Source organism: Somniosus microcephalus, unplaced genomic scaffold (assembly GCF_052327205.1).
Source record: "Somniosus microcephalus isolate GS21.2 unplaced genomic scaffold, FLI_Smic_1.0 unresolved_chr5, whole genome shotgun sequence".
Taxonomy (NCBI): Eukaryota; Metazoa; Chordata; class Chondrichthyes; order Squaliformes; family Somniosidae; genus Somniosus; species Somniosus microcephalus.
The window spans coordinates 41,146,952-41,168,577 of record NW_028225183.1 but is presented as its reverse complement, the minus strand read 5'-3'; the positions used below and the strand labels follow the sequence as shown (position 1 = coordinate 41,168,577).

The 21,626-nt window shown below is 42.8% G+C and overlaps 2 non-coding genes across 2 annotated transcripts; both read right to left on the bottom strand.

The window, feature by feature from the left end:
- Positions 1-16,982: 16,982 nt before the first annotated feature.
- On the bottom strand, positions 16,983-17,055 carry trnak-uuu (transfer RNA lysine (anticodon UUU)). Its single transcript has one exon. It is a non-coding gene; the product is annotated as a tRNA-Lys (tRNA).
- A 1,830-nt stretch (positions 17,056-18,885) lies between these two features.
- On the bottom strand, positions 18,886-18,958 carry trnak-uuu (transfer RNA lysine (anticodon UUU)). Its single transcript has one exon. It is a non-coding gene; the product is annotated as a tRNA-Lys (tRNA).
- Between the last annotated feature and the right edge of the window lie 2,668 nt (positions 18,959-21,626).

Here is a 21,626-nt window from a genome sequence, read left to right as displayed (position 1 = left end):
CCATACCTTCTGCCCCTTCCTGACACGCTCTGGTTTTTAATTTCCCCACTACTACCTAAGCCTATGACCTTCTCTGTTGTCATTTTTATTATTTGCTCTCTAGGAACCTCCCCCCCCACTAGTTAGTTTAAAGCCCTCTCTACAGCCGTAGTTATATGATCCGCCAGGACTCTAGTCCCAGCACTGGCCAAGTGAAGCCCATCCCAATGGAACAGTTCCCTCCTGCCCCAGTACTAGTGCCAGTGTCCCAGGAAGCAAAACCCATTTCTCCCACACCAGTCTTTGAGCCACGCATTTAAATCTCTAATTTTATTTGTCCTAGCCAAATTCGCTCGTGGCTCAGGTAATAAGAGATTATTACCCTTGTGGTTCTGCTTTTTAATTTGGCCCCTAGCTGCTGAAGCTCCCTCAGCAGAACCTCCTTCCTTTTCCTATCTATGTCGTTGGTATCAACATGGACCACGACAACTGGATCCTCCCCCTCCCACTCAAAGTTTCTCTCCAGTCCAGAGGAGATGTCCTTAACCCTGGCACCGGGCATTCAACACAGCCTTCGGGACTCTCGCTCTCGGCTGCAAAGAACTCAATATACAGCAAAGATATATTACATCCTAATATTCTATTGCATTGCAACTTATGATTATATTGCAAAGTGATATTCCATTACAATGTGCTATTGCATTGCAAATGGGGGTTATACTGCAAAGCGATATTACATTACAATGTGATATTGCATTGCAAATGACTATTACATTATAACGGGAATTTCCATTGCAATATTCTATTGCATTGAAATAGACTATTATATTCCAAAATGAAATTCCATTTCAACGTTCTATTGCTTTTCAAATGACAATTATATTGCTAAGTGGTATTCCATTGCAATATTCTATTGCATTGCATATGACGGTTATATTGCAAAGCGATATTCCATTGCAATGTGCGATTGCATTGCAAATGATGATCATATTGTGTAGCGATAATCCATTACAATGTGCTATTGCATTGCAGATGACTATGATATTGCCAACAGATATTCCATTCCAATATTTTTTGCATTGCAAATGACTATTGTATTGCAAAATGAAATTCCATTGCAACGTGCTATTGCATTGCAAATGATTACGATATCTTAAAATGGTATTGCATTGTAATCACAGAAACCCCACAATGCAAATAGAGGCCATTTCGGCCCATCAAGCCATATCCCACCCGATTCCCGTAACCCCTACACCAACACATATCCCCGTATATTTTAATCTCCCTAACACTAATGGTCAATTTATCATGGCCAATCAACCTAATCCACACATCTTTGGACTGTGGGAAGAAACCGGAGCACCCGGAGAAACCCCACACAAACATGGGGAGAATGTGCAAACTTCACACAGACAGTCACCCGAGGCAGGATTCGAACCCGCGTCCCTGGCGCTGTGAGGCAACAGGGCTAACCACTATGCCACTTTGCTGTCCTATTGCATTGCTAATGATTCTTATATTACAGTGTGATATTTCATTCCAAGGTTCTATTGCATTGCAAATGACTATTATATACTGGGGATACTCTCAGGACTCTCGGGAGCTGCAAGCCTACATTTCGTTGTACTGCACTTGTGCACTAACAATGACAATAAAATGACAATAAAAGTTGATTTGATTTTGATTTGATTTGATTTGAAAATGATATTCCATTGTAACGTGGTATTGCATTGCAAATGACTTTTATGTAGCAAATATATATTCCGTCCTAATAATCTATTGCCTTGCAAATTAGGATTATATTGCAAAGTGATATTCCATTACAATGTGCTATTGCATTGCAAATGATTATTATTTTATAACGGGATTTTCCATTGCAATGTTCTACTGCTTGCCAATGACTTTATTTTCCAAAATGATATTCCATTGCAATGTGCTATTGCATTTCAAATGAAAATTATATTGCTAACTGATATTCCATTGCAATGTGCTATTGCATTGCAAATGACTATCATTTTGTTAAGTGGTATTCCATTGTAATGTCCTATTGCATTGCAAATGATTGTTATATTGCAAAATAATAGTCCATTGCAATGTACTACTGCATTGAAAATGACTAGTGTATTGCAAAGTGATAAACTATCGCAATGAAATATTGCATTACAAATGACTACGATATTTTTATGTGGTGTTGTGTATGTACCTTTAAGAGAAGAACTGATTTATACTGCAATACCGGCAGTGACCACACCTGTATAAAAAGCCATAGCAGGCTTCTGTATGTCAGTCTTAAGTTTACCCTCTGTTCAGTAAATACCTGTTTCATTGTTCTCCTGCAGTCCGTGTATTATTGATACTCGGACACTACAAGTGGTGTTCCATTGTAATGTCCTATTTCATTGCAAATGATTGTTATATTGCAAAATGATAGTCCATTCTAATGTCCTGTTGCATTGATAATGACAGTTATAGTAAATTGATTATCCATTTCAATGTTCTATTGCATTACAAATGACTACGATATTGTTAAGTGGTGTTCCATTGTAATGTGCTATTTCATTGCTAATGACTGTTATATTGCAAAATGATTTTCCATTGCAATGTTCCATTGCACGGCAAATGACTATTATATTCCATTGCAAAGTGCTGTTGCATCGCAAATGATGATTTTATTGCAAAGCGATATTCCATTGCAATGTTCTATTGCATTGCAAATGACTACAATATTTTTGAGTGGTATTCCATTGTAATAACCTACTGCATTCCTAATGATTGTTGTATTGTAAAATGAGATTCCATTACAAGGTTCTGTTGCATGGCAAATTACAATTATATTGCAAAGTGATATGCCAGTGCAATGTGCTATTGCATTGCAAATGTCTATCATATTGCAAAGTTAATTTCCATCTCTATGTTCTATTGCATTGCAAATGTCTATTACAATAAAATTGATGTTCCATTGTAATGTCTTGCTGCATTGCAAAGGATTACGTGATTGTTATGTGACGAACATAGAGCAAAGTCAGATTCCATTGCAAAGGCAGACTCCACTCCAAAGCACTATTATATTGCCAAGGGATATTCAATTGCATTGTTCTGTTGCATCGCAAATGACAATAATATTCAAAATGATGTTTCATTGCAATGTTCTGTTGCATTGCAAGCGACTATTATATTGCAAGGTGATATTACATTGCTTTCTGCTATTGCACCTCAAATGAATAATATATTACGAAGGAATATTCCATTGCAAAGTGCAATTTCATTGCAAATGACTATTGTAATGCAAAGCCTGCTTCCATTGCAAAGGAAGTTTCCACTACAAAGCACTATTATATTGCAAAATGATATTCCATTGCAATGTTCTATTGCATTGCAAATGACTACGATATTGTTAAGTGTTATTCCATTGTAATGTCCTATTGCATTGCGAATGACCGTCATATTGCAAAATGATATTCCATTGCAATGTTCTGTACCACTGCAAATGACTTTTATATTGCAAAGTGATATTCCACTGCAATGTGCTATTGCGTTGCAAATAATGATTCTATGGCTGAAATAAAGAATAGATTTGCCTTTCTAATCTAGGCTTTATTAACTTAAAAATCCGGTAGCACATCTTCAACACCCAGTCCCAACTAAAGGCTGGAAAGAACTGAATTTAAGATGGCCACCACAAATCACATGACATCAACTACCAATGAGATTACAGCATATATCTCAAGGCAGGAAGCAAACAACCAATCACAATACTTCTTACTAAACATAAAGAATAATCATCACATTCACCACTCCTTTTAAAAAATACTCCAACCTAAATAACCTTTACAATTTATAATTAATTATTTACAACTAAAACTATGCACAGACAAAATAAAACTATTCAACATGACACAATACTAAGTGAGCAACAACAAATAATAACATTGCATATAAGTATTATGTATCTCTCAACTAAAACAATATAATATAATATTTCAACAATTTTAAAACATTACTATCAATTTAAAAGTCCATTTTCAATTGGTCGACCGGATATCTTGTTCGTGTCAACCTTCTTAACCTTGGTGAAATTCCTTGCCCTCCCACACCAGGAGACACAGAAGTATCTCCTGCAGGAAGGCTATCCATATCCCGATTTTCAACGGTTTCCGGATTAGAAATCCCATCAGGAGGTAAACTGGGACGGTCATGAACATCCATCGAGGGCTGACTAATAGAAGTATAATTATCTGCAGTCGGATTGGAAATATTCGTAGTATCTGTAACAGCATCCACATTATCTGAATCATGACTATTGTTAATATCCTCAGAAGAGGGCTGGCCACCACAAGGAGCCAAGTCTTCAATTGAAACGGTACTTTCTTTCCCATCTTGGAATCGAATATGAGCATATTGGGAATTTGCCTCCAACAGCTCCACCTCCTCCACTAAAGGATCATATTTTGACAATCTAACATGGCATCGAAGCAGCACAGGTCCCTGCATAGTAAGCCATGAAGGTACCGAATATCCTGTAGTAGATCTCTGCGGATAGTTAAAGAGCCTTTCATGGGGGGTCACATTAGTAGCCATTGAAAGCAATGATCTAATGGAATGCAGGGCGTCAGGCAGTACCATTTCCCACTGTGTATTCTTAAGGTTCCGGGATGTCAAAGCCAACATAACTGCCTTCCAGATCACCCCATTGTATCATTCGCACTGTCCATTACCCTGGGGATTATACGGGGTAGTTCTGCTAGTAGAAATTCCCCGACTCTGGAGGAATTCCTTCAACTGGGAAGACATAAAAGAACTTCACTGATCCGAATGGATACACGCAGGCATCCCAAAGATGACAAAAAGTTGAGTCAGACATTTGATAACTGTAGCAGCTGATACATCTGCGCAAGGAAAAGCAAAAGGGAACCTTGAAAACTCATCCACAACAGTAAATATATATCGGTTTTGAGTAGTTGAAGGAAGAGGCCCCTTGAAATCGACGCTCAAACGTTCAAAAGGAGAAGTAGCCTTTATAAGATGAGCTTGTTGAGGCTTAAAGAAATTCGGTTTACACTGAGCACAGATAGAACATGATGAAGTCATCCGCTTGACGTCTTCAACTGAAAAGGGCAAATTCTTACTGCGTACGAAGTGTATCATCCTCGTAACCCCAGGATGGCATAAGGCATTGTGAAGATTAATAAGCGTATCTCCATGAATCACAGAACAATAAGCCCTCGACAGCGCATCAGCAGCAACATTATCCTTCCCCGGACGATAAACTATATCAAAATGGTAACATGCCAAGTCAATCCTCCACCTCATTATTTTATCATTCTTAATCTTTCCAAAATGTTTGACATCAAACATAAAGGACACAGACTTTTGATCAATTACCAACGTAAAATGTCACACCGATAAATAATGTCTCCATTTACGCAGTGCTTCTACTATTGCATACGCCTCTTTCTCCAATGAAGAATGCCTTTTTTCACTATTGTTCAAGGTACGTGAGAAAAAGGCCACAGGTCTTCCATTTTGGTTCAGAGTGTGGTAAACCACTGTTTGTATTCCACTGTGTACATGCCTGGACATGCCGCGGCTGACTCCTCCCACAAGTCCTAATATAAAGGTGACTGCTCCCCAGCCCTTTGTATTCTGGACCGGTCGACCACTCGAGGCAGACCTTTATTCTTTTGTTAATAAAAGCCTTTAGTTACTCTCTTAACTCTCAGTCTTTTATGAGTAATTGATAGCGCATCAATTTTATTAACAAAATTTTTATAATGGAGAAGATCCTCACACCAGCATGCCTGGACTTAGATCACCGGGAGGTGGACTCATCCACCAAGTTTGCTCACTGGCTTAAGTGTTTCGAAAAATTCCTGACCGCCTCCGCAGCAATCAAATTGGACGAGGACAAACTGGATGTCCTGACCTCCAAAGTGAACCACCGAGTGTACTCGGTCATCCAAGACGCGACCTCGTACGCAGACGCTATCAAGCTCCTCAAAGACCAGTACACGCGCCCAGTGAACGAAGTGTATGCCAGGCACCTTCTGGGGAGTCGTAAACAGCAACCTGGGGAATCGACCGTGGAATACCTTCAGGCACTGTCTGTGCTTGGCCGGGCCTGTGGTTGTAAGGATGTAAAGGCCGCCGTGTACACAGAGGAACTTATCCGGGATGCTTTTGTAGCGGGCCACAGATCCAATTACACCCGACAGCGACTGTTGGAGCAGAGTGACCTCGACCTCAACAAGGCCTCTGAACTCGCACAATCATTGGATGCAGCCTACCGGGGCATGGATGCCTACTCCTCTGCACCGTGGATGCCACGGGGAATGACAGCCTGGGACACGGTAGGACCGCCTCATAGCGCCGTGCCACCTCAGCCACACCCCAGCAACGGCCCAACTACCGCAGCAGTGTCCCAAAGCCAGACAGCAGTGCCCCAAGGCCGGAAATGCTACTTCTGTGGCCAGGCAAAACACCCCAGAGAGCGCTGCCCGGCGAAAAACGCGATCTGCTCGGGCTGCGGGAAGAAGGGACACTACGCTAGCATCTGCAGGGCCAAAGCCACCCCGAACCCCAGCAACACCACGTGTGGGCCATGCGGGCCGCCATCTTGGGCCTCCCCGGCCATGTGTGAACCACCAGTACAGCAGCCATTTTGGACGCCTCCAGCCACATGGGGATCATGGACACCGCCATCTTGGATGACAGCCGGAATGCAGCAGGCCCCCAACACCGCCTCATCTGATACACCGACCCCTACGCTGGCATCCATTACACTGGACCAAGCGAGACCGCACCAGCTGGCCAGTTCCACAATGGACATTAAGGTGAATGGTCACGATACAATCTGCCTTTTTGACTCTGGGAGCACGGAGAGCTTCATCCACCCCGACACGGTGCGGCGTTGCTCTCTCCCAGTCCTGCCTGCACACCAGCGGATTTCTATGGCATCCGAGTCCCAGTCGGCGGACATCGGTGGCTACTGCATGGTGACACTCGTAGTAGACGGGACTGTGTACGATAATTTTAAACTTCTGGTCCTGCCCGACCTCTGCGCTGCTGTCCTGCTGGGGTTAGACTTTCAGTGCCACCTTAAAAGTGTTACGATGGCGTACGGTGGACCCCTACCCCCACTCACAGTCCGCAGCCAGCAGCTTCCAAATTGCCCGCCGCGCACCAGGTGCAACCTCTCCACACTCAGAGTCACCCCCCTCACCCACTGTTTGCTAACCTCACCCCCGACTGTAAGCCCATCGCCACAAAGAGCAGGCGATACAGTGCCGGGGACAGGGTTTTCATTAAAACCGACGTGGAGCAGCTCCTGAAGGAAGGGATTATTGAGGGCAGCACCAGCCCCTGGCGAGCCCAGGTCATGGTCGTTAAGACCGGCGAGAAGCAGCGCCTGGTCATCGACTACAGCCAGACAATAAATCGCTACACCCTGCTGGACGCCTATCCACTCCCCCGCATAGCTGATATGGTCAACCAGATCGCGCAGTACCGCGTCTTCTCGACCATTGACCTGAAATCAGCGTACCACCAGCTCCCTATGCGCCCTGAGGACCGCCAGTATATTGCCTTTGAGGCAAACGGCCGCCTCTATCACTTCCTTAGGGTTCCCTTTGGCGTCACCAACGGGGTCTCTGTCTTCAAAAGGGAGATGGACCGGATGGTAGATCAAAATGCGTTGCAGGCCACTTTCCCATATCTGGACAATGTGACCATCTGCGGCCGTGACTTGCAGGACCATGACGCAAACCTCGAAAAATTCCTCCGCACCGCCCAACTCCTGAACCTGACATATAACAAGGAGAAGTGCATATTCCGCACAAACCGCCTCGCCATCCTTGGCTGTGTTGTGGAACACGGAGTCATCGGCCCCGACCCCGATCGGATGCGTCCCCTTATGGAACTCCCACTGCCCCACTGCCTCAAGGCCCTGAAGAGGTGCCTAGGGTTTTTCTCCTATTACGCCCAGTGGGTCCCCTACTATGCGGACAAGGCCCGTCCGCTGATCAAGTCCACCTCTTTTCCCTTGATGGCAGAGGCCCGCTTAGCCTTCCACCATATCAAGGAGGACATTGCCAAAGCCACCATGCACGCAGTGGATGAATCCATCCCCTTCCAGGTGGAAAGCGACGCATCCGACTTTGCCCTGGCCGCTACCCTCAATCAGGCGGGGAGACCCATGGCCTTCTTTTCACGAACACTCCAAGGCCCGGCAACCAGACACTCCGCTGTTGAGAAGGAGGCCCAGGCGATTGTGGAGGCTATGCATCATTGGAGGCACTACCTGGCCGGAAAACGATTTATCCTGCTCACTGACCAGCGTTCAGTTGCTTTCATGTTTAACAACAAGCAGAGGGGCAAAATCAAAAATGACAAGATCTTGAGGTGGAGAATCGAACTTTCCACCTACAATTACGAGATCTTGTACCGGCCCGGGAAGCTCAATGAACCCCCGGATGCGCTATCGCGTGGCACCTGCGCCAGCACGCAGATCGATAGACTGCGGGCCCTTCACAATGACCTCTGCCACCCGGGGGTCACCAGGTTCTTCCACTTCATCAAGGCCCGCAACCTGCCTTACTCTATTGAGGAGGTCAGGACCATGACCAGGAACTGCCAAGTCTGCGCTGAGTGCAAACCGCACTTTTATAGACCAGACAGGGCCCACCTGATAAAAGCCACTCGCCCCTTCGAGCGCCTGAGCCTTGATTTTAAAGGGCCTCTCCCCTCCTCCGACCGCAATGTGTACTTCCTCAATATTATTGATGAGTACTCCCGTTTACCGTTCGCCATCCCCTGCCCGGACATGACCAGTGCCACGGTCATTAAATGTCTGAACGACCTCTTCACCCTGTTTGGTTTCCCCAGCTATATCCATAGCGACCGGGGCTCATCGTTTATGAGCGACGAACTCCGTCAGTTCCTGCTAACTAAGGGTATTGCCACAAGCAGGACCACCAGTTACAACCCACGGGGGAACGGACAGGTGGAAAGAGAAAATGCGACAGTTTGGAAGGCCGCCCTGCTAGCCTTAAAGTCTAGGGGCCTTCCAACCTCCCGCTGGCAGGATGTGCTCCCCGATGCGCTCCACTCTATTCGGTCACTGCTCTGCACTGCCACTAACGCCACCCCTCATGAGAAAATGTTTGTCTTCCCAAGGAAGTCCACATCGGGGACATCGCTACCGCCGTGGCTGACGTCCCCAGGGCCGGTCCTACTGAGAAGACACGTGAGGACCCATAAAACGGAACCCCTGGTCGAGAGGGTCGAGCTCCTCCACGCCAACCCCCAGTTTGCTTACATTGCATACCCGGACGGGCGGGAGGACACAGTCTCCATAAGAGACCTTGCACCCTCGGGGGCAGCAGTAACCCACTACTCACTACCACCCCCCCCACGATCCGATATCCAGCCCCAGCAGATGGCAGGCCTGGGCCCCGCGACCCGCTCGACATCTACGAGGACGACACGCCGGTGCCACAGCCTACGCAGGACTCGACGCCGGAAGCTCCACTACCCCTGCCGTCGCCACGCCGATCACAGCGGCAGAAAAGACCTCTGGAGAGATTCCAATACACTAACTTTTAATACACTTCACCCCGCCGGACTCAATTTTAAACAAGGGGTGAATGTGGTAAACCACTGTTTGTATTCCACTGTGTACATGCCTGGACATGCCTCGGCTGAGTCCTCCCACAAGTCCTAGTATAAAGGTGACTGCTCCCCAGCCCTTTGTATTCTGGACCGGTCGACCACTCGAGGCAGACCTTCATTCTTTTGTCAATAAAAGCCTTTAGTTACTCTCTTAACTCTCAGTCTTTTATGAGTAATTGATAGCGCATCTCAGAGTAGCCCCAATTGCAAAATCAGAACCGTCTGTCTCAATCACAAAAGGAACCTGCTCATCAATAGAATGCACAACTGCTCCAAGGATATCCTTTTTAAAATTATCAAAACACGTCCTGGCCTCCCATGATAGAGGATATGTCTTAACCCGAATAAGAGGCTGGATCTTCTGTGAAAAATTTGCAATCCAATTAGAATAGTAAGAAAACAGTCCAACAACTCGTTGCAAAGCCTTAGAATTAGTAGGACAAGGTAAATCAATCAATGGTCGCAGACGTTCTGGGTCTGGTTTAATCTTGTTTCCTGAGATAATGTACCCCAGTAGATTTACCTCAGTGGTCGAAAAGGTACACTTCTCTTTATTGAAAGTTAAACCAACCTTTTCCGCAGCTTGAAGGAATCTTTCTAAATTAGAATCATGCTCCACCCTTCATTTGCCACACACCGTGATGTCATCTGAATATGAAAAGGTGTCAGAGAGAGAGTTATCACTTATAAAAGCATCCATTGCCCGTTGAAAACAAGCAACACCATTAGTAACACCAAATGGTATTCGGCAAAACTGATACAGCTTTCCACCAGCCTCAAAGGCCGGATATGGTTGATCCTTCTTAACAATAGGAATCTGATGATAAGCACTCTTTAGGTCAATAGTGCTAAAAACCTTATACTGAGATACTTTATTGATAAGCTCATCAATCTTAGGCAAAGGGTACGCATCTAATTGAGTATACCTATTAATAGTTTGGGAATAGTCTATCATCATTCGTTTCTTATGTCTCTCGTTAGTCGTGACAACTACCTGTGCCCGCCAAGGCGAACAACTAGGTTCAATGATTCCTTCCAATAAGAGATGTTGAACTTCAGAATTAATAAATTCTCTATCCTGACTGCTATACCTTCTTGACTTGGTAGCAATTGGCTTACAATCCGGCATCAAATTGGAAAAAAGTGATAATGGAGAAATGGATAAAGAGGTTAATCCACAAATAGATAAAGGTGGCTTATTCCCTCCAAATGAAAGACTGAGACTCTCGTGTAACTGAAGCACATCATGACCAATCAAAATATCTGCACAGAGATTAGGCAAAACAGATAGGCGTACATCAGTATACGTATTACCTAGAAGAATCAATTTCACAAGGCAACAACCAGCTACTTGTGAAGTGAGAGTCGTCTGAGCCATACACACCTGATAGGAAACAGGCGAAATTTTCAAATGCTTCTCCTTTGCAAACTGAAGACTTATAAAACTCTCAGTACTGCCCGTATCTATAAGGGCCTTCACTTCCAAACCATTAACTTGGGCCGTAACTATAGCTTTGTTTAGGCCATGAGCAAATGCAGCATAAATTGATGCAATAAACGCCCTATCTAAAGGCTGAATAGTCACAGAGGAGGTAATTGAACCTGATGATTTACACACACGTGCGTAATGACCTCTCTTGCTGCATTTACTACACACAGCCTCCCGAGCAGGACAATTCAGACGAGGGTGCCGGACGTTCCCACAAAAATAACACTTCTGAATCCTAGAGGCAACAGCCGCTGAAGTAGAAACTGTTTCAGAATCTAGTAAACCACTCCTATTAAGTTCACATAATTCCTTTTCATCCGGAACTGCCAAAACCACAGTCACAGGCTGATTAAAAAGAGCAAAAGAATCCGAAATTCTCTGAGCCACATCCAATGTAGAAGCTTGCTCAAAAGCACTCTTAAGATCCAAAGTCTTATTTTCTAACAACCGCTGATGAATTGATCTAGACAGTAATCCAATAAAAAAAGCATCCCGTACCGATTCTTCCTTATATTCTTCAGCCGTCACAGCCTTATAATTACAGTTAACACTAAGGCACCGAAGTGCTTGTAAATAAGTATCCAAAGATTCTCCCACCTGCTGTCTACGGGCAGATAGAAGGTGACGTGCAAATACCTCATTCTTTGGTTTAACAAAAATCTTTTCCAATGTAGAAATAGCCACTTCGTAAGTTTTACAGCCCAAAATATACTTATACACATCCGGAGCAATGTAGTTGATCAGCATATTCAGCTTATTTAGAGACTCTTGATCCAACACGCCCAAAAAGTTTTTAAATGTACAATACCAATGTTTCCATTTATCATCCACTCCTGCCGAATTAGGGTCAGCATTGAATCGTTCTGTTTGAAGATATCGCTCCATTCTGACATAAAGTTAATAAATTGAAATAAAGAATAGATTTGCCTTTCTAATCTAGGCTTTATTAACTTAAAAATCCGGTAGCACATCTTCAACACCCAGACCCAGCTAAAGGCTGGAAAGAACTGAATTTAAGATGGCCACCACAAATCACATGACATCAACTACCAATGAGATTACAGCATATATCCCAAGGCAGGAAACAAACAAGCAATCACAATACTTCTTACTAAACATAAAGAATATTCACCACAAAGGCAAAGCGATATTCCATTGCAATGTTCTATTGCATTGCAAATGACTACGATATTTTAAAGGGGTATTCCATTGTAATGTCGTATTGCATTACTAATGATTGTATATTGCAAAATGATATTCCATTGCAATGTTCTATTGCACTGCAAAGGAATATTATATTAGAAAGTGATATTCCAGTATCAAGTGCTTTTGCACTGCAAATGTCAATTACATTGCAAAGTGATATACCATCTCAATGTACTAATGCATTGCAGAAAAGATACAAAAAGCTAATTGAAAAGTGATACTTATATCTGTAGGATTACAATATAAGAGGGTGAAATGATGCCACAGCGATACAAAGCACTGGTTAGACCACAGCTGCGGTACTGTGTTCAATTCTTGGCATCACAGCTTAGGAATGTAGTATTAGGCTTAAAAAGTGAAGCGTAGATTTACCAGAAGGAGACATAGAGGCCAAGGGGCAAATTACAACGGGATATTGCACAAACTCGGGTTTTTTTCCCTGGAATTTAGAAGCTTAAGTGGTGATTTGATTGAAGTATTCACGATATTAAGTGGAAATGCAAGTGTAGATAGCGAGAAGCTATTTCTGATGATTGACCCATCTGGGAGTAGGGGCCATAGCCTCAACGTTAGATCCAAGCCTTTCAGGAGAGAAGTTTGCGTTACAGAAATTTGTAACACACTTCCGCAAACAGCAATTAAAGCTGGGCCAATTGTCAATTTTAAACTTGAGATTGAGAGATGTTTGTTAACCAAAGGTATTAAGGGATTTGGAGCAAAGGAATGCAAAAGTATGACGATCGATGATTTAATTAAATGGCAGAAATGCTCCAGGCAGTAAAGGGCCTGCTCCTGTTGTTATAGGATCAAAGCACGACTGTAAAATTCAATATCGCGATTTGAAAGCAGCACCCGAACAGGGACTTGAATACTGGACCCTCAGATTAAAAGTCTGAAGCTCTACCGACTGAGCTATCCGGTCTCTTGCAATTCAAAGATCAAAAAATACTTTCATTGGCTGCAGTGCATCATTGCATCTCTGACAAATTCAATTTACTTGTCTATAATCCAGTCTGCACAGCACATTTCTGCCACAAATCCAGACTGACTGCCTCAGAATACCATCACTTGAGAAATATTAACCCACCCACAAAAGACATGCTCGTTAGCAGCGGCGTCAGATGTGACAAGTGCCGTCCCTCAGATATCTGTATTAGATCATCAACTGTTCACCGTATTTATGATTGACTTGGGTGGAGCAATGCAGCACTGTAGATCGTATTTTGAAGATCGCACTAAGTTAGACGGTCCGCTCGTAGTGCAGTTGGGAAATGGAGGAAACCAAATGGACAGAGACAGACACAGTAAGCCGGCTAAACAAAGGCAAATCGAGTTCACTGCACGCAAGTGTGACACCATCCACTTTGGAACAAAGTAAGATAGTTCTGATTATTTTCTAAATAATGGGAAGCTATTAACTTTTGAGGAGCAATGAGGTTTATGAGTCCCAGTTCACAAATTATTATTAGCTTGTTGACATGGAGCAAAAGACATTTGATAAAGTCCCGCAGATGGGACATTGGGCTAAATTTGAAACGCATGTAATTGAAGGCAAATTATTGACCTCGTTAGGAAATTGGTGGCACGACAGGTGACAAAGTTTACAGATGATGATCAGGTACATTAAATGGCAGAATATGACGAGTGGTGTCTCTGATTGATCACTTTTGGGAACTCAACTAATCACCGATTTCATTAACGACTTACTTGATGGGATTGAGAGCCACACATCCAAGTTTGAGGATGACAAAAAAGATAGGCGGCATTATAATCAGTTGAGATGGAAGCAAGACATTTGACCAGACATTCATAGATTAAGTGAATGTGTAATTTTCTGGCAAATTGATTTAAATATTAGCAAGTGTGACGTGATTCACTACCGATCTTTATAGGAGTATTTAGAATACACTCCTTATAATGTTAAGCTGGAAACAGTTGATATCCAAATAGACTTGTGTCCCTGTACATATATCATTAAATGGTCATGGACAGGTACAGAAATGAATCAAAAAGCTAATTGAAAAGTGATACTTATATCTGTAGGATTACAATATAAGAGGGTGAAATGAAGCCACAGCTATACAAAGCACTGGTTAGGCCACAGCTGCGGTACTGTGTTCAATTCTTGGCATCACAGCTTGGGAATGTATTATTAGGCTTAAAAAGTGAAGGAGACATAGATTCCAAGGGACAAATTACAACGGGATATTGCACAAACTCGGGTTTTTTTCCTGGAATTTAGAAGCTTAAGTGGTGATTTGATTGAAGTATTCACGATATTAAGAGGAAATGCTAGTGTAGATAGCGAGAAGCTAGTTCTGATGATTGACACATCTGGGAGAAGGGGCCATAGCCTCAACATTAGATCCAAGCGTTTCAGGAGAGAAGTTTGTGTGACAGAAATTTGTAACATACTTCCGAAAATAACAATTAAAGCTGGGCCAATTGTCAATTTTAAACTTGAGATTGAGAGATGTTTGTTAACCAAAGGTATTAAGGGATCTGGAGCAAAGGAATGCAAACGGATATCGATCGATGATTTAATTAAATGGCAGAAAGGCTCCAGGCATGAAATGGCCTGCTCCTGTTGTTATTTTCTTTGTTAAATGATCAAAGTGCGAATGTAAAGTTGAGTATCGCGATTTAAAAGCAGCGCCCGAACAGGGACTTGAACCCTGGACCCTCAGATTAATAGTCTGAGCTATCCGGGCTCTTGCAATTCAAAGCTCACAAAAGTACTTTCATTGGCTGCAGTGCATCATTGCATCTCCAACAAATTCAATTTACTTGTACATAATCCAAAAATGTGCGGGTTAGGTTGATTGGCTATGATAAATTGACCCTTAGTGTTAGGGGGATTAAATACGTGGGGTTACGGGGATAGGGTGGGATATGTGTTGGTGTAGAGGTTACAGGGATCGGGTGGGATATGTGTCGGTGCAGGCTCGATGGGCCGAAATGGCCTCTATCTGCACTGTGAGGTTTCTGTGATTCTGTGATTCTGTGATAATCCAACCTGTACAGCACATTTCTCCCACAAATCCGAATTGACTGCCTCAGACCACCATCACTTCAGAAATATTAACCCTCCCACAAAAGACAGGCTCGTTAGCAGCGGAGTCAGATGTGACAAGCGCCGTCCCCCAGATATCTGTATTAGATCATCAACTGTTCACCGTATTTATGACTGACTTGGATGGAGCACTGCAGATCATATTTTGAAGATCGCACTAAGTTAGACGGTCCGCTCGTAGTGCAGTTGGGAAATGGAGGTAACCAAATGGACAGAGACAGTAAGCCGGCAAAACAAAGGCAAAATCGAGTTCAATGTACGCAAGTGTGACACCAGCCACTTTGGAGAAAGTAAGATAGTTCTGAGTATTTTCTAAATAATAGGAAGCTATTAACTGTTGAGGAGCAAAGAGGTTTATGAGTCCCAGTTCCCAAATTATTATTAGCTTGTAGACATGGAGCAAAGACATTTGATAAAGTCCCGCATATGGGACATTGTTCTAAATTTGAAATGCATGTAATTGAAGGCAAATTATTAACCTGGTTAGGAAATTGGTGGCACGGCAGGAGACAAAGTTTGCAGATGATGATCAGGTACATTAATTGGCAGAATATGACGAGTGGTGTCTCTGATTGATCACTTTTGGGAACTCAACTAATCACCGATTTCATTAACGACTTACTTGATGGGATTGAGAGCCACACATCCAAGTTTGAGGATGACAAAAAAGATAGGCGGCATGAAAATCAGTTGAGATGGAAGCAAGACATTTGACCAGATATTCATAGATTAAGTGAATGTGTAATTTTCTGGCAAATTGATTTAAATATTAGCAAGTGTGACGTGATTCACTACCGATCTTTATAGGAGTATTTAGAATACACTCCTTATAATGTTAAGCTGGAAACAGTTGATATCCAAATAGACTTGTGTCCCTGTACATATATCATTAAATGGTCATTGACAGGTACAGAAATGAATCAAAAAGCTAATTGAAAAGTGATACTTATATCTGTAGGATTACAATATAAGAGGGTGAAATGATGCCACAGCTATACAAAGCACTGGTTAGGCCACAGCTGCGGTACTGTGTTCAATTCTCGGCATCACAGCTTGGGAATGTATTATTAGGCTTAAAAAGTGAAGGAGACATAGAGTCCAAGGGACAAATTACAACGGGATATTGCACAAACTCGGTTTTTTTTTCCTGGAATTTAGAAGCTTAAGTGGTGATTTGATTGAAGTATTCACGATATTAAGAGGAAATGCTAGTGTAGATAGCGAGAAGCTATTTCTGATGATTGACCCATCTGGGAGAAGGGGCCATAGCCTCAACATTAGATCCAAGCGTTTCAGGAGAGAAGTTTGTGTGACAGAAATTTGTAACACACTTCCGCAAACAGTAATTAAAGCTGGGCCAATTGTCAATTTTAAACTTGAGTTTGAGAGATGTTTGTTTACCAAAGGTATTAAGGGATCTGGAGCAAAGGAATGCAAACGGATATCGATCGATGATTTAATTAAATGGCAGAAAGGCTCCAGGCATGAAATGGCCTGCTCCTGTTGTTATTTTCTTTGTTAAATGATCAAAGTGCGAATGTAAAGTTGAGTATCGCGATTTAAAAGCAGCGCCCGAACAGGGACTTGAACCCTGGACCCTCAGATTAAAAGTCTGATGCTCTACCGACTGAGCTATCCGGGCTCTTGCAATGCCAAGCTCACAAAAGTACTTTCATTGGCTGCAGTGCATCATTGCATCTCCGACAAATTCAATTTACTTGTCCATAATCCAACCTGTACAGCACATTTCTCCCACAAATCCGGATTGACTGCCTCAGACCACTATCACTTCAGAAATATTAACCCACCCACAAAAGACACGCTCGTTAGCAGCGGAGTCAGATGTGACAAGTGCCGTCCCCCAGATATCTGTATTAGATCATCAAATGTTCACCGTATTTATGACTGACTTGGATGGAGCAATGGAGCACTGCACATCATATTTTGAAGATCGCACTAAGTTAGACGGTCCGCTTGTAGTGCAGTTGGGAAATGGAGGTAACCAAACGGACAGAGACAGACACAGTAAGCCGGCAAAACAAAGGCAAATCGAGTTCAATGTACGCAAGTGCGACACCAGCCACTTTGGAACAAAGTAAGATAGTTCTGAGTATTTTCTAAATAATGGGAAGCTATTAACTGTTGAGGAGCAAAGAGGTTTATGAGTCCCAGTTCACAAATTATTATTTGCTTGTAGACATGGAGCAAAGACATTTGAAAAAGTCCCGCATATGGGACATTGGGCTAAATTTGAAACGCATGTAATTGAAGGCAAATTATTAACCTGGTTAGGAAATTGGTGGCACGGCAGGAGACAAAGTTTGCAGATGATGATCAGGTACATTAATTGGCAGATTATGACGAGTGGTGTCTCTGATTGATCACTTTTGGGAACTCAACTAATCACCGATTTCATTAACGACTTACTTGATGGGATTGAGAGCCACACATCCAAGTTTGAGGATGACAAAAAAGATAGGCGGCATGAAAATCAGTTGAGATGGAAGCAAGACATTTGACCAGATATTCATAGATTAAGTGAATGTGTAATTTTCTGGCAAATTGATTTAAATATTAGCAAGTGTGACGTGATTCACTACCGATCTTTATAGGAGTATTTAGAATACACTCCTTATAATGTTAAGCTGGAAACAGTTGATATCCAAATAGACTTGTGTCCCTGTACATATATCATTAAATGGTCATGGACAGGTACAGAAATGAATCAAAAAGCTAATTGAAAAGTGATACTTATATCTGCAGGATTACAATATAAGAGGGTGAAATGATGCCACAGCTATACAAAGCACTGGTTAGGCCACAGCTGCGGTACTGTGTTCAACTCTCGGCATCACAGCTTGGGAATGTATTATTAGGCTTAAAAAGTGAAGTAGACATAAAGTCCAAGGGACAAATTACAACGGGATATTGCACAAACTCGGTTTTTTTTTCCTGGAATTTAGAAGCTTAAGTGGTGATTTGATTGAAGTATTCACGATATTAAGAGGAAATGCTAGTGTCGATAGCGAGAAGCTATTTCTGATGATTGACCGATCTGGGAGAAGGGGCCATAGCCTCAACATTAGATCCAAGCGTTTCAGGAGAGAAGTTTGTGTGACAGAAATTTGTAACACACTTCCACAGACAGTAATTAAAGCTGGGCCAATTGTCAATTTTAAACTTGAGTTTGAGAGATGTTTGTTTACCAAAGGTATTAAGGGATCTGGAGCAAAGGAATGCAAACGGATATCGATCGATGATTTAATTAAATGGCAGAAAGGCTCCAGGCATGAAATGGCCTGCTCCTGTTGTTATTTTCTTTGTTAAATGATCAAAGTGCGAATGTAAAGTTGAGTATCGCGATTTAAAAGCAGGAAGGCTCCAGGCATGAAATAGCCTGCTCCTGTTGTTATTTTCTTTGTTAAATGATCAAAGTGCGAATGTAAAGTTGAGTATCGCGATTTAAAAGCAGCACCCGAACAGGGACTTGAACCCTGGACCCTCAGATTAAAAGTCTGATGCTCTACCGACTGAGCTATCCGGGCTCTTGCAATGCCAAGCTCACAAAAGTACTTTCATTGGCTGCAGTGCATCATTGCATCTCCGACAAATTCAATTTACTTGTCCATAATCCAACCTGTACAGCACATTTCTCCCACAAATCCGGATTGACTGCCTCAGACCACCATCACTTCAGAAATATTAACCCACCCACAAAAGACACGCTCGTTAGCAGCGGAGTCAGATGTGACAAGTGCCGTCCCCCAGATACCTGTATTAGATCATCAAATGTTCACCGTATTTATGACTGACTTGGATGGAGCAATGGAGCACTTTACATCATATTTTGAAGATCGCACTAAGTTAGACGGTCCGCTTGTAGTGCAGTTGGGAAATGGAGGTAACCAAACGGACAGAGACAGACACAGTAAGCCGGCAAAACAAAGGCAAATCGAGTTCAATGTACGCAAGTGCGACACCAGCCACTTTGGAACAAAGTAAGATAGTTCTGAGTATTTTCTAAATAATGGGAAGCTATTAACTGTTGAGGAGCAAAGAGGTTTATGAGTCCCAGTTCACAAATTATTATTTGCTTGTAGACATGGAGCAAAGACATTTGAAAAAGTCCCGCATATGGGACATTGGGCTAAATTTGAAACGCATGTAATTGAAGGCAAATTATTAACCTGGTTAGGAAATTGGTGGCACGGCAGGAGACAAAGTTTGCAGATGATGATCAGGTACATTAATTGGCAGATTATGACGAGTGGTGTCTCTGATTGATCACTTTTGGGAACTCAACTAATCACCGATTTCATTAACGACTTACTTGATGGGATTGAGAGCCACGGGGATGGGATACTGAGTGGAACTATAGTAGGGTGTGATGTACAGACAAATATAGAGGAAAAAACAAGTGAGCCCGGAAGGCAGAAGTAATATGTAACAGCACAACGGAGTATGGCAAGGCTGGATGGCATTTATTTTAATGCAAGGAGTCTTGCGAGTAAGGCAGATGAATTGAAGTTGTTGCTATCACAGAGACATGTTTGCGGGAGGGGCAGGAATGGCAGCTCAATATTGCAGGGTATAGAATCTTCAGGCGAGACAGAGGGGGGAGTAAAAGAGGAGGGGGTGTTGCAATATTAACCAATGATTCAATTACTGCTGTATGGATTGATGACGAGTTAGCAGTTTCCTGCAATTAGGCCATATTGGTAGAACTTAAAAAGAAAAAGGGTCAAGCACTTTGCTGGAATGTACTCCAGGCCCCCAAACAGTCAGGGGGAGATACAGTAACAGATATGTAGGCAAATCTCAGAGAAGTGTAGAAATAATAGGATAATAATAGTAGGGGATTTCAACTTCCCGAATATTAACTGGGATAGTCAGAATGTGAAAGGCTTAGAGGGTGCAGAATTCTTAAAGTGCATCCAGTACAGCTTTTTGAGCCAGCATGTAGAAAGTTCTACAAAAGAGGGGGCGGCACTGGACCTAATTCTAGAGAATGTAGCCGGGCAAATGTTAGAAGTGCAAATAGGAGGGCATGTTGGTGACAGTGACCATAATTCGGTGAGATTTAAGGTAGTCATGGAAAAGGACAAAGATGGACCAGAAATATAAGTTCCAAATTGGGGGAAGGCCCATTTTTAATGAGATAAAGCAGGATCTGGCAAAAGTGGACTGGGATCAGCTACTTGTAGGAAAATCCACATCAGAGCAGTGGGAGTATTTCAGAAAGTAAATAGAGAGAGTACAACGCCAAAAAGTTCCCGTAAAGATCAAGGGTGGGTCCAAGAATCCTAAGGAACCCTGGATGTCAAGGGATATACAGGTATGGATTAGGAAAAAACGGGAGGCTTTTGGGAGGTACAAAGAACTAAGAACAATGGAAGCCCTAGAGGAATATAGAAGGGGCAGGGGTCTAATTAAAAAATAAATTAGGAAAGCGAAGAGGGGACATGTAACAACACTGGCGGGCAAAGTAAAGGACAATCCCAAGGTGTTTTATAAATATATTAATGGCAAGATGTAAACTGGAAAGAGAGGACCCCATTAGGGACCAAAGTGCCAATCTGTGTGTAGAGCTGGAAGATGTAGGTAAGCATTTAAATGAATATTTTGCAGCGGTGTTCATTACGGAGATGATCGATGTAGGCATAGTTATCAGTCAGTGGGATTGTGATATACTTGAACAAATTATTATCGAGCGATTTTAGCGGTCTTAAAAGTGGCTAATTCCCCAGGTACAGACGAGTTGTATCCCAGGCTGCGGTGTGAGGCAAGGCAGGAAGTTGCAGGGGCTCTGACACAAATTTTCAGAACCTCTCTGCCCACAGGAGAGGTGCCAGAGGGCTGCAGAATAGATAACGTAGTACCATTATTCAAGAAGGTTAGTAAGGATAAAACAGGGAATTAAAGGGCAGTGAGCCTAACATCAGTGGTGGAGAAAATATTGAAAACATTCTGAGCGACAGAATTAGTCTCCACTTGGAGAGGGAAGGAGTAATCAAGAATAGTCAGCATGGCATTGTCAGGAAGAGATCATGTCTAACCAAGTTGATTGAAATTCTCGAGGGAGTGAATAGGTGTGTGGATGAGGGTAGTGCAGCTGAAGTACTCTACATGGGCTTAAGTCAGGATTTTGACCAAGTCGCACATGGGAGACTGGTAAAGAAAGTAAGAGCCCATGCGATACACGTCAGTTTGGCA